Here is a 14,677-nt window from a genome sequence, read left to right as displayed (position 1 = left end):
AAGGCGTTCTATTGATCAGTCCTGTCCACCAGCACGGCCTGACATACTCAAACTCCTCACGTACTGTAGGGCAGCGGCTCATTCCCAGCTCGGAAGCGAGCTGAGTGCGAGCCACCTCTTTCTGGCAGAGGACTTTGGCCTCAGGTTCGACACCGGTGAGTGCAAGCTACCCAGAAAATGAACTGAGGAGACATTTGACTCGGCGCCAGGAACGAGGACACGACTTTCATCAAGGATGGAACTATTCCGCTGGCGAGTTTAAAAATACTTTCGGAAAATCTGCTCCTGAGCTGATGTTTCTTTATTTTTTTCCCCTTTTGTCCACACAAAACAACAACACAACCCAACATGAGGACAACCCCACATTGATTTGTGGCTTTTTTTCACTTGAGCAATTAAATAATCCGTCAAAAGTTGTCTTCATTCGTTTTCTGTCCGACCGGGTGATTAATCCTTTCAAGTGCTAATTGAATGCGATGACTACCCCTTCCATACTCTTCTTCCCATCACTTTGCTTCCTTTCATTTCCTTTGCAAATCCAAGCACCATAGGAGACAATCAGGGACAACTGCCATTGTCACTCTCATCACTGGCACGTAAGCCCTTGTCCGACCCCAAGGACGAGTGCACTCAATAACAGTCCCTGTCCAGACGCAATAAGCCTGTGCCACAATCCCTTAAACCCCGAACTCTGACATGCTTCAATGAGGTACATGAAGCATCCTCCTTTGGGAGATTAAATTGAAACTCTTTCCCACTAAACTCCTGATTAATTGGATTTTTTTAAACTCTGCTAATCTGCACTGTTGTGTATTGTCCTCAAGCAGTGGTAAGTGATAAGATCGGGGCATGGTGGCGAGACGTGCCACTGCTCCAGATCAGGGCTTCCACACAGACGGGCGACACGGTGACACGGGCCCTTTGCATATGTTTCGCCGGCGTCTGTTGTCACTGACGACGGCTCGGCAATTTTCCCCCCGCTGCACTTGTAGCTGCTTATTTCATTTCAGCCACCACTTCTATTTATTTGTGAACTCAAGATAAATATGTCGGCTCAGTTTCTTCTCGCAAGCCGATTATCTGTCATTGCCTCCTATCTGCCGCCGGTGTCCTATATACAGTTCTGTATTTACCCTTCAGAATTCTTTTATTTCGCGTTGAGCTTCTGATATGAAATTGTAATCATGACGGTGTCAGACGCTCTTTCTCACTTTGATTTATTTAGGACTTTTATCATTTGTTTTGGAGGCTTGCTTTGTCACATACATACATGCACACTGCACCATTAATCAGTGTTGTGGCAGGACGCAGCTGACTGCAGGAATTCACACCCGCATCCATCCGTCTGTCTATCCCTCCATCCCTCCCTCCTTTTATCTATCTATCCGTCTTCCCACAAAACTACTTTACTGTCTCCCTGAGATCTGAGCTGCTACAGTGCACTTGTTTATTTTGACTGCAAACTATTGTAATCCCTGAGGTGAGCTGAGATGCTAGACACAGGATTCTCTCTGAAGTGGGAACTGGGAGGAAAAACTCTGGAGTTTGAGTCAGCTGGCGCGGCTCTGCGCTGAGCAGTGCAGGCACGTAGCGTACTATACATTGGTTCTGCTGTAAAGGTTTTCCTGCAGAGTAATTGAATCTCTGCCACAGTTGACCTTTAACAACTATACTGACTGTATGTTCTTTTTATCTCGAAGTGAGCTTTTCACCGGTCTTTTTTTTTTTACTGTTTAACACAACTTTCAATTAAATCTTTAAAATTAGATTGTCACTGTCGAGTGTTGTGGCCGAATATAAATTCAGCTTAACTAAGAACACGCTCCATACTGTACTGTGTGCCTGTTCACCTTCTGACGTGACAGCGCCCTGGGTTCCCGCTGTCACAGACGGCACCTTTCATTCAGGGTTCACCGCCCCAGCCATAGTTCACGACTGTCATTTAGCCACAACTGGGAGTGGAGTCTGGATAACAGACAGATTCCTTGGAGAGATTCAGTGGGTGTCTGTATCTGACCTCTTATCATTTAATACCCTTTGTGCGCGTCTCAGAAGGAGAGATCTTTTATCTCTCATTTGCCTAAAGAACCCATTAATTCCTGCAGCCTGCTATCGCCGAGCACATTCTGAATGCGTGAGATCTGAGGCAGGTTCATCGCAGAAGAAGCACATTTATATTATCTATCCATTGTTGAGTATGAGATTGTGTAGGGAACAGAAGATGAGTATGTTTAGCTTTAGCTTTGCACAGTACACCAGTTTAGCATCTTATGTAGAGGTGATACGTGATACGATGCCAGGTATGTTACTCTGACTCTACTCTGGAACTGAACTGATTCCCGCTATGTTCAACAATTACGACCTCCCTTAGTTATAATTAATATTAGTGGCGATACACAGTAATTAGTCGCTAACTGGTTGCTTTAAAAAGGTGCAGTGATGTGCATTTTGTTGTAACACTCCTACACTAAATTACTGACTATTATTGACTTTTTTCAGTATTATGCCAAATAAGCTTCCTGCAGCGCCAAATGTTTATCAGAAAAATGCTTAAGATCAGATTAATGTATTCGACTTGATAAACAAAGCAATTTCTATGAAGCTTTAGTAGCCTCATACTCTTATTTACCATTAATGAGAGAAAAGATGATATTACTGACACGAGAGCAACCACTCTGGAGGTACTGGAAGGTGTTTATTATGCAAACGTGCTGGCGTCAAGGAAGCGTCAGTGCAGAGAGGCCCCAGAGCTGTTATCACAAGTTCTGACTTAACCTTTAGAATCTAATAAAGAGCAGTCCCACAGCAGGAGGCCCTGGTTTAGGCTGGTTTAAGTCTCCCTCCAACGCAGTACTTCTGGAATAAAATTGCAAGTTTAATACATAAAACTAAAATTAGCGGCGGCTGTGCATTATTATTTGTGGCTCGTCACGCTCCTTTTAGTTTGTCATTTGATATATCTTTTTTTAATTAATAACTTAATGTAACCACTCAATGCGATTATTTAGTGTTGGAAATGTTGCTAGTTTTTTTAACAAACCAGTGTTTCACTGTAACAGATGACGGAGGATCTTTCTGAATATTTTGAGAATATATATTCCCCAAGAGAACAAGCAGAAGGACTTCAGTGCTTATTGTGTAACCAGAATACGATGGAAATCTGATGAGAAGCTGGAGGTGATTGTGTGAAACAACCAGACGAACTAAGTATGCAGGACATGGAAGCCCAGAGAGACTGAAGCAAGAAATCCTGTCCTTATTCCCCCACCGACAGGAACAAAGAATAAAAACAGGCTATAACGTTCTCTACCAGAAGTGAACAGCCAATCTGGCAAATGGGGAGTTTGGTGGCAGCTCCTAAATAGTGGGTTGACCACAGAAAGTTCTCAGCTGTGCAGGAATAAAGCTGTGTCAAAGGTGTAATTGAGAGGAGGTAAGGGCAGTGGGAGAATATGACTGAGTGTGTGTGTGTGTGTGTGTGTGTGTGTGTGTGTGTGTGTGTGTGTGTGTGTGTGTGTGTGTGTGTGTGTGTGTCTGGAACAGCAGGTAGCGCCAGGCAGAGGAGCTCACAGAACCGAAAGACCTAGTGGTTTTCACCACTAGGGTAGATTTCGGACCGGGTCGTTCCGGTCACGTTTGAGGGTTGTAAATGATAAACCAACCACGGCCTAGTTCCACCTTTTTCAGCCGGGAGCTTTTAATTTATATTGGCTGCATAAAGTGGGCAGTAGTGAGAGCGATGTTCTATATCTATGAAATAATACAGCCAGAATCAGGCTCTGACTGTAAGTGACGTGAACCGCTGCTTTATAAGACACTGGGTTTATTTGAATCGGCAAACAAAGCGCTGAATGAAAGGTTTGTGTCTGGAGAGGTACCGACATTATTAAATGAGACTTTGGTCTACGTGTTGATTTTAGAGATGGGCTGGACTGAACAAACTGGATCAGACGTCATCTACTTGATCTGAAACTCAAGCTTCTCTGTGGGGGGTCAATTGAGGCAAATCATCATATAAAGCTCTGCATCCGTTGAGCAAGAAAAGCGCTACATACAGTGAGTAACATTTACCACTGCATGGATATTTAGTCCTATTAAGCATTTGCAAGTATTTCTGTGCTGGGATGAAATACCGGATTCATGAAGTTTACGGCTCCACTTCCCAAATCCCTGGAGGGGATTTGACTCCGCCGTTAACTTCACTTACGTGTCAGACGTATCTCTGACTGGCACCCTGGCTTTAGATTGTCAAATAGTTACAATATCGACTTGTGCAGCTCCGGCGGAGTGACTGGCAGACTCTGAGACGAGCGCTTTGTGCATTTCTGGGCCGAGGCAGGAAGTCGGAGACGCAGGCAGAGCGCGTTTTATTGTTTTTCGCGCCTGTGGTCGTGTAATTGCAGGAATTCTTCACGTCCATCCGTCCCGATTGCCTTTGAGCATGACATCTAAGCAAACCATGCATGTTAGCAGGTTGCTGTGTGTGCATGCTGAGCAATGCAAGTATAATGCTTAATTATGGAGGAGGTCCCAGTTACTGCACTGGAACCCGATTACTGTGCGTATGCGGTTGCTAAGAGTTAGCTAATTGGACAGTCAATGAAAGCACCAAGAACCGGCTGCTGGGGCGCAGGAGCTCAGCGTGAGAGCTGACGAAGGCGGAAAAGAAACCCACAGCATTTTAACCGCGTGAGCCTCCATCACAGTGTCGTGGTGTGGGGCCGCGCACCCCCGAAAGTGCCTGACATTCTCCACATGTCAACAAGCGCCGCGCGGTAATCGCCGACGCGAGCCGCACAAGCCCCGGCTTCCGAAGGAGTCGATACCTGTCTGCAGCGAGCGTCGGCACCTGGCGCTCGGGCCGGGCCCCCTGCAGCAGGCCTGTCAGAGTGCCTCAGGCATCGCATCATTAGTAGAAGCCCGTGTCAGCGCTAGCTAATACCCACTGCTTAGCTTCACAGAGAGCTCTAAGTGAAGAGCTCGCGTGCGTTTTGCGTTTGCCTACAATAGGAAACGTCTCTCGTTGTGCGTTATGCAAATGAGTAGAGGCGCTAACTTTGGTGTCTGTGTGACCTGGTTTCACCCCGAATGACTAAACTAGCATGTCTAATAAGTCAAGATCATATTTGTATCAGATCTGCTTATTGATCTGCAAAAAAACCCATCTAAATCTATTTAATTCTACTTGGACTTTTAGAATCACAGATTTTAATGTGCGAGAATAAAAGTTGGCCTAATTGCAAAGTAAAGTCTAAATCTATAGGTAACGCCACCTGTCTATTCACCGCTGTGCTTCATGACTCATGTGGAACATGCAGTAATTAACGAACTCTTCTGGGGCTTCATTTCGTTTATGGATGGGTTTTGTAGCCGGACTGAGGTTGCTGACAGTTACAGGATGGAAGCGGCTTAAATCACACAAAGTTAGAAAACCTCTGAAGGCTCATGCGCTGTTGTGCCCGTTTGCCTCCTCCCTACACACACACACACACACACACACACACACACACACACACACACACACACACACACACACACACACACACACACACACACAATGTGCTGCACGAGTGTCAGAAATGAGAAATTTCCTTTGTTATCCTGATCCATGTCCGTTGTGAAGCCGCAGCTACAAATGTGTCCTCCGGGGAGTCGCTGCCTTCTCTGTCTTTACCAAGACGGAGGAGGCACTTTATGCTCCGTGTCACTGACATTCTTTCACGGCGTTGGAGCACATTGATGAGCGAATACCAACAGTGGATGCACCAGATATCGGTTTCAAGCATTTAGGGATGCTGCCTTCCCTCAACACATACGGCACATGCAGTTATTAGGCAGTTGGGATAAAACAGTTACAGCAACAACAGCAGACTAAAACCTAAAGCGAGGCTTCTTTCCAGATGTAAAAATGGGATCTGACTCCCGACAGAGACTAAATGAATCCGGACTCTTTATAAAGCGATTAAGCAAACTGCACCAGCAGCCGCGTGCGCGTTGACTGACGAGTGGTGGGGAGGGCAGTGTAGGATTTTACACCTACAGTGACAAGTGTCTGGCACCGCGACAGGTGCGCATGCAAACGCGATAGTAGCGCCATTAGCCAACGAGCAGCCCACGCAGAAACCATCAGAAAGACCAATTCATGGATATTAGTCAACACAGTGAAGCGACCGGACACACATTCTTGTTGTGGGCTCGGTGTGTTTTTTTATTTACTTTTATTTTTTGAGGCACGTGTGATGCGGTGATGCTTGGAGACAAATTATTTTAAGAGCCCGAGAATGAGTTTGTGTACTTCCCGGCGGCAGATAAGAGGTCCGGGCTGTGAGTGGAGTTGCTATCGCCCGGTGGCAGAACGCGGGGACTGTCAATTTCCAGTCTCGGGGAATGGCCCCATCTCTTCTCCCCAGTGGAGTATGAGTGCGCAACAACATCACACTCACATCTGAGGAGTTAATTCTCAGTTTATCTCTATGATTGGCTGTGATAGATGCACAGTATTTTTTTTTTTTTTTTGTTCCTGCAGCTTCTGGCCTCGACGCAGTCAAAGCGCTAACGACCTCATCCGCCACACGCGTCTTGTCTGTGACTCCAGTAATGCGATATAATCAGTCCAGATTTCTCATCTGTGCCACCCTGGGCGTTTAATAAACTACAAATCCAGGCAAAGATTTACTGGACCTCTTACTATGACAGCTGGCAGCCGCTTTGGCATCCGCAGAAGAATCAGAAGTGAACTGTGCACAGTTCCGCTGCTCTGTAACGTTTTATATGAAAACGCGTCCATGTTTCTTGTTTGTAGATCGCTGTGCGACAGCTCTACAAACACTAAAACCTTATCTCTAATGTACTTTAGGGTTTTGCCCTTTTAGCATAGTGTTGTGTTGTTTTTTTTTCTCTATAAGGCAAGTGTCCATAAAACCTCTATTACCCTCTTCACTGCTTTCCATAAGTTTTAGTGGACTGTTTTTACAACATCAACATCTACTGGAAGAGCGGGTCTGTGATGCGTGGAGGTATAAAGTTTCACTGTGCTCCAGCAGTGACCGTGGGGACGTTTTTCTCCACCAGCCTCAGTCGTTGGCTGATTGCGACGCGTCACGGAGTGTTTTGACTTGAAGGCAATCTGAATCATTATCTGCACAATTGTGCAACTTAATTACGAGTGCTCGGGGCTTAGCCCCGCGTCGCTACTGTCCATCTGTCAGACACCCTCGAACGCATCCGTCTTCGTTTGTCCCGGCCTTTCAGAATAAACTCCAACATGTCCGCTGTCAGATTTCTGTCCTTTACCTTCTTTTTGTCTGTGTGCTGAGCAAATAGTGTTTATTTAGTATTAATATACAGCATTAAAAATGTGTCAGTGTTTTAATCAAACCTGGTCTTGGTGGTGAAGATACCATCCATCCATCCGTTTTCTACCACTTAGTCCCATGCTGTAGCTGGAGCAGCCAGGCCCTTATCACTGTGAGACGAGGAAGGGGAAGTTCTTTTAATATAGGTGACATTTAACGAGCTGTGTTTGCATCAGTACAGCGCTAACTTGGATTGGTCTTTGAATATAAAAAAGTCATTAGCTGATGTACTTACTGTACTTAGGTTGTGCTTTCAGGTTGTTTGAAATTAATTGAATTTGTAAAGGTAAATTCCCTGCTTAAAAACATTACTTGTCCTGAACAGACTGATGTCTGAAGAAAAAGACAACTCAAACCGTAAATGCACGTGTGACACACACACTGACTTCATTGATGATGCTGAGAAATGAAACCACAGTAAATGACTGGACTACTCATCTATGCACACACACACACACACACACACACACACACACACACACACACACACACACACACACACACACACACACACACACACACTCACACACACTCACCAGAGATCAGTCACACACATTTTTAATTTACTCCGTTTAGTCTCACTCTCCTTTGGCTTCATTTCATGATAATATGTTGTGTGTTGCACGATATTAAGAAACACCCAAAGTAATAAACGGAGACGCAGCACTTAAAGGTTTATTATCGCTCCAGCTCTATTTTAGTCCATGACCCTTTTACCCTGGTGCAGCTCAAAGCGCTGTCGACTGAGCAGAAAAAGAGGAGTGATGAAGGAAATTAGAGGAAGTATAAACAGGAGGCTGGGGCCACCGGGTAGTAAGTTAATTCTGCCTCATACGATCGGACCTGGGGCCGGATGGCGCTGCTGAAAGTGCGGAAAAGCCGCAAAAGGTACGTGCGCAGGCTAATTTATGCGCGTGCACGCTCCGGCGCTCCTTGTCCCCCTCGCGTGTGGAGGAGCATCGGCGCTCGTGTGTCACCGCCATGTGTTTACCCAGTGTTATGAGCTTCAACCTTGGCGCTGTTCTTACACTCCAGACATGCTCCTCCGCCCACGCGGCTCCGCCGGCGCCGAGATCTGGAAAGAAGCATCCCGGCAGCCTCCTAACGAGAGGTTCTGAAGCGAGTGCGTGAAAGAGAGTCAGAGAGAGAGAGAGAGTTTGTTGAAATGCACCAATCAAACGTCTATTTGTTGATTTGCCCAACATGCCCGAGCGATATGAGAAGCAATAAAGTGGTTTCTCCGCAGTTAAACCCGTTTACCTACAAGTTAAAGCCCAGTGAGAACTGCAGCTGCTTCACCCCCTGCCTTCATTCTGATGCTGCTGCTCACTGTGGGTCCCTTTGGGCACAGTGTCTTTACCTAGAGGTGAAAGTAAACCACTTCTAGTCAACAGCACACACAAAACGATGAGACAATATTAGGTGTTAAAGACGACATAAAGAATAAACTTGAGGTGCACAATAGAAGCATCATTCTAGTCTAAGCCAGGTTTATTGTCTTTCCTTCCTGTCTCCTACTGTATGTGTTGCTTATCTCTCAACCCGTCTTAAATGCATTAATTATAGTTCCAGAAACAGCTGTAAGTGCAGTAAATCCAATTCCCATCATAAAACTGTGCGTCAACACATCATACTGAGTCTGCGTTGTCTTGAATTGTCCCAAAAATGAGCCTGGACCCACGTGACCTTGAGTCCTCGCGGCCACTGGCGTCCATATCTAACGCCGCTAATGAAATCAAACGCCGAATGTGCCCACAGATTATGAGCGCGTGGGCCGTGACCGCGCATTTCTTTCAGATAATAATCGGGGAAATGTGGAATTGCCTGTTTTGTTTTATCTGGTTAGTTTGAGTTGGAACATTCAGTTGAGGACGAGTATAATAGACAAAAACAAAGCTTATAAATGATGACGAATAAGCGGCAATGTTGTTTTTATCCACTTCCAATAACAGCCGTATTTGAATGTGTGTGATGTGGTTGTCTAAGTAGATGTCATGATATTAAGTGTAGAAATTAGTATTAATTTCATCCATTATTCAGACCACTCGCTCCCTTCCCTCAAGGCGCAGGCTCGCATAGAATTTAAAGGGTTTTGATACAATATTTGTGGATAAACAATGCAGTCTCTGTCTGTTCCCTCCCAGGACTGAAGTAGTGAGCTGCACATGCATGGATGAATGTTGTCCTTTAGCAAACAAATCAATAAAACTCATTTCCTTTTGGTCAATTGTTAATTAAATGCCAGTTTTCCCTCAATTAAAAACTGACTGAAGTGCAGAATGTGGCATGTAATCATATTTTTCCTCTGCATCCCCCTGGGCATCTGCAAACATCCAGGGATGACTGTGAATGCAAATTCATTTTTCTTTTTTTTCCCTGATTTGTATCTGCAAATTGCTGCTGCCCCTGCGGTATCATCAAAGCAAGGTAAACTCTATCAGCCCCCCACCTGCTAAATGATTTTAATGTTGATGGGTGAGATTGCCCAGACTGTAAGGCTTGCCAGTATGCAAAAGGTCATCGGGTATTATCTAAAGGGTACGGCTGACAATTATGCTGAATGGAATGTGGTCTCAAGTACAAGCTTAAGGTATGTATGTATTCAAGATGTGAAATATTATAACACACCAGCTGCATTATTCTATCAAGACAAAGTGTTTGGGGTTCTGTGATATTTCTCAAAGGGATAATGAAATGTCACAGTGCATCAGCGACTTGCATTACCTTTAAGTTTTAAAGACGCACTATCTTCCATGAACAACTGCAAGGTCTTCTTATTTTCAAGAAGCCGCTGTGGTGGAAAAAAAACAAAAAAAACACAGTATATTACTCGAAGCCGATATCTGACCGGGCCAAAACTCCCTCGGCTCTGACCTGGGAGTAATGCATTCGATTCTGGCCTTGGTGAAGTCACAATCAACCAGGATCATTCATGACTGGAGGGGCAGGTGTTTGGAAAAGGTGGGGGTGAATTGGACTGGGAGCAAAAAGTGTGTGTGTGTGTGGGGGTAGAGGTGTGTGTGTGTGTGTGTGGGGGGGGGGGTGGATGACCATGGATCAAGCTGTGCTGTACTGATGTTGTTCAATGGGCCGCAGTCGCAGTGAGATATAAAGCTTATGACAGATTCTTCTCTTGGAAATGCATTACTGCATCGGGCTCGAGACCATCGAGGTTCTCCTGAGTGTTGGAGGGAATACTTAACGAGAGTAGCCGGAGCTTTCACAATTGTCAGGTTATATTCTTTCCTGTTGCCTGCACCCAAATGTTAACACACACACACGGACTTATGTACTGTGTGTGTGTGTGTGTGTGTGTGTGTGTGTGTGTGTGTGTGTGTGTGTGTGTGTGTGTGTGTGTGTGTGTGTGTGAGTATATACATACAGCACATTCACGGACATGCACATGCATATTTATGTCGCCTTGCATCAACCTGAACACATGCAATAAAAACATGGGGACTTCTCGCCCATTGATATTCGTATGAAACCTTCACAGCTGCGCTCCCAAATCTGCCTTTTTCTGTGCTGCAAAGCACCGGCGAGGCCGAGTCTGCAGGACGGATTTGCTCCGTAGCGTCGCACACTCAGACTATTTGCATTTTCTCTCCTCTTGTATTTACCCAGGTCTTACACAGACGGCGTGTGTGTTTGTGTACCTTCCAGATACAACGGAAAAAAAAGTGCAGCCTGCGTTTTAATTGAGCATTTGAGCAGCTTAATACTGCGCTGCTGGACCAGTATCGGGCAGCAAAACTCAGATCATAACAGATTCTTGCCTCAGTCGCCCGGTTTATTTATTTATTTTTTTGCCTTTGCTCTTGTTTAGTCGCCCGACAGGTTAATGTAGCACAAAGAAAATAGCCACTCGATATCAGAGCGACGCCGTTTCCAGCAAGCGTTTCAGAATTTCTGAAACGCTGAGGTGAAAGATCTTCTATCACAACAGGCAGTCATCACTGAAATTACAAATACCAGCGGCATTTTCTGCCGGAGGCCAAGGGAGGCAAGGCTTTCGCTTTTTATTTCAATCACTACATAATAATAACTACAGGTGATTTAATTCAATTCAGCTGCTTTTAAGACACTGCTACAGAGAGACATGCGAACATAAAAGAAGGCGGATTTTAAATACTTCATTACTGAATCAGAGAAACAGCACCACCTAAACGTTATGCGGTGAATGTGTGCTATGATATTCTAAGAAGGTCGAAGTTGGCTTCTCTTTAGGGACAAGCGCTCGTCTGAAAACAAGGGAGGCCGTGAGTAACGCTGAATGGTTCTGACTAAACAGGGCCGCTTCGCTGTGGTCTTGTCGAACCCCAGCGCCGCAGCCGGAGTTCTGGAAAGCGCCGCCGAGCGCCAAGGATCCATGCTGGTGGCCCATAATGTCGGGCAGCCTGTCCCGGGCCGCGGAGATGGCGCGAGCGCCGAGCACATGCTCCGCCGTTTCCGTGCCAGATGCAACAGCGCGACTCCTGTTCCGCGTTTGCAGAGACTCGGGGATCTTCTAGCGGAGTTCCAGGAGGAAATTATCCTCCAGCAGGTAAACAGATAAATTATTATTGCCTTCAAACGCTCACACACACACACACACACACACACACACACACACACACACACACACACACACACACACACACACACACACACACACACACACACACACAAACCCGCTGGTTGAGACATCACCTGGGATAAGTGTTCTTTAAAGTACTTAAAAAGACTATTAGTACCATAATTCACTCGACATTGAGGATAACATCCAGCATGACTTGGACTTCAGAGGATTGAAATCCCATTAAATTCTACTAAAGTGTGAACGTCTGTATGATGTTAGCTGCTTCCTCTCATGAGCAGCAAACCTGAAAGTAATATTTATTATAATATATGTTCTTAAGCTCACGTATACGTGAGGCTTCATTGAAAGGTCACGTGCAGACGCTCAGACCGGCTGCAGCTCACGGGGCGCGACCCCGCTCTGTTGTGAGTCACGCCGGGTTATTGAGTCGTCACACGAGGCGATGATGCTCCAAGTGATGCAACAATTATGTCGCCTCATGAATCGGCTGTGTAATTTTCTCTTTTAAAAAAAAAAACGGGAGCCGGTGGTTATGGCGCATTGCTGCGGCAATTCCCGCGGAGGTCCCGGGGTTTCATCTGTCACGCAGCAACCCGGAACGCGCACACCTCCGCAGCGAGGCGTGCGCGCGGGATGGATCATATAAATCGATTGTTACTGCCACTAAAGTCAAAGGGGGGAAAGCGGCTGATGCCGTGCACGCGGGTGATTTGAGAGGGGCCCGGCGTCGCGCGCGACCACGCGCGAGTGCGTTCGCTGCAGCGCGACGGCGGGTGTTTGTCACGGGGGGGGGGGGGGGGGGGGGGTGAAATGTGTAGGTAAAGCGGACGAGGATCAGAACCACCCGGCCCGATTCGATGAAGGCTCCGTGGATAAAAATAATAATCCCAAGGCCGCGCGCGGCTCAGCTCACGCGTCCAAACGCTCCACTCACTCCGTTCTCCTAGAATTTATACATTCATTTTGCACAAGTTTCATCAGTGTTTTTTATTTTTTTTTTATTTTTTTTCAGGCGTATTGTTGAAAGTCGTCGCGTTGAACTCAGCCGGCGTCGCACGCCGCGCGCGTTGGCCATTCGGGAGCGGCGCTGATCAAAGGGCGTCAAACGTGCCGACGCAGGTTCGGAGCATTTTATGTGCTCTCAGTTTCCATTCGGCGAACTCCAGCTGACAAAGGCAGCGCTTCTAAAGTGTCTAATGCAGTATGGGAAGGATGGATTGTTTGTCTTCCCACGAGGGATGTAGCACAAAGGCTTTGAGGGATTTATTGATACCTGGGGGAAGATGAGAAATAAAGGCGAATCTGTACAAATCTCAACACGGGATTAAAGAAGACGCCGTATGAATTTGCAGAAGTTCCTTCAATAACCTTATTTCCCGACATATTTTGCAGTTTGACTGACATCCACCTGCTGATTCAGAGATAATGCACACACATTTCACAGATATAATTGTGAAGATCGCTTTTTATTAATGCATTCCTGCCAGGCCTTTCATGTTCCTGTTATTCTAGGTCAGACTAAACGTCTCCCTATGATGCACCTCCAGAAGACGGAGGGATTATCCATCACTCTTCTTCCGCGCATTATTTGTGGAGAATTGAAATTATGTGTCTCATACGAGTCTATTGAGCGACGCCGGTCTCAGCGTTTTGATGCTGATGATGTTGGCATCCTAGAGCGTTACCTTTTTTTTTCTTTTTTTTTTTTCCTCAATGCAAAACGTCTGCGGAGAACGTTGCTGCCAGTCTGTCGCTTCGGCAGGAATTCACAGCCAAACGCCTTCCGGTCCCCTGTGTAAATAATGCACGTTGACGAACGCCACAGAAACATGCTCACGTGAAGAAAGGGGCTAAATTTGTTTGTTTGCTTTATGGTTTCATATCATTTTTTCACTTGGACAGTGTAAAAAAGACAGTTCCACTGACTTTTTACTTAGCTAATTCATGCATTTATAAATTAGCACACTCGAGCTTCTCCTGGAGCTATTATCGCATCTTCATTCAACTGGTGGCACATTTAAAAAGGAGCTCCAATCACTATCTCCGCATATCTCACTCATTTGACCTGTGGAACTCTGAGGTCACTGTCTCCATCGATATTATATCTGCTGTCATATCGTCTGGAACAGTCACATTTACTCAGATAATCATGTTCTACAGCTGTGGCATGTTTTATTGATTGGGTTCAATCAATAAAACATGCTCCTCCTTTTGTTTTTTCCATCTGGTCCGAATGGGGACGCGATGACACGATGTTCGAGTTAAGAGGCGTTCATTCGGTTTGTGTTTCGTCTGCAGCTGCGCTTTCATGAAATCGGGATGTGAGGATTTAAACTGACACAGCAGGACGGCAACAAGAGGCTGAACCAAAACACACAAGGTTCTGTTGAAATGCAACAGAGCATTACTTCAAAATGTCAGCTGGCTAAAGGTGCGGGTATTAGCGTCGCTGATAGCTGCTCTGAGTGATGTTTGACCAGGCAGCTGTGCAGAAACATGACTCACCATGAAGCCATGTTGGCTCTGCAGCTGTTCAATGCGGGAACGGCCAACACAGAGCAAAGTAGGAAAATGAGTCCTAGTTTAATCAATACAGAGTCAAAGAAAGCAGCGCGAGACTGGTTTAACATCACTTCAAGGCGACGCGGGCTGAGCACACTGTTAATGACGACGTCTCTCTTCTTACAGGCTTCAGACGAGCGAGGTCTTAGTTGAGTGACGCTCGTTTTATCTCATTACATTT

At 45.9% G+C, this 14,677-nt stretch overlaps 1 long non-coding RNA gene across 1 annotated transcript; it reads right to left on the bottom strand.

Moving 5' to 3' along the window:
- Positions 1–6,917: 6,917 nt before the first annotated feature.
- On the bottom strand, positions 6,918–8,717 carry LOC129604962 (uncharacterized). The gene is made up of 4 exons (XR_008696362.1): positions 8,620–8,717; positions 8,384–8,469; positions 7,379–7,465; positions 6,918–7,311 (listed from the first exon to the last, which is right to left on the bottom strand). It is a non-coding gene; the product is annotated as an uncharacterized LOC129604962 (long non-coding RNA).
- Positions 8,718–14,677: the final 5,960 nt, after the last annotated feature.

Source organism: Betta splendens, chromosome 12 (assembly GCF_900634795.4).
Source record: "Betta splendens chromosome 12, fBetSpl5.4, whole genome shotgun sequence".
NCBI classification, from domain to species: domain Eukaryota; kingdom Metazoa; phylum Chordata; class Actinopteri; order Anabantiformes; family Osphronemidae; genus Betta; species Betta splendens.
This window is presented reverse-complemented; position numbering and strand designations above follow the sequence as displayed.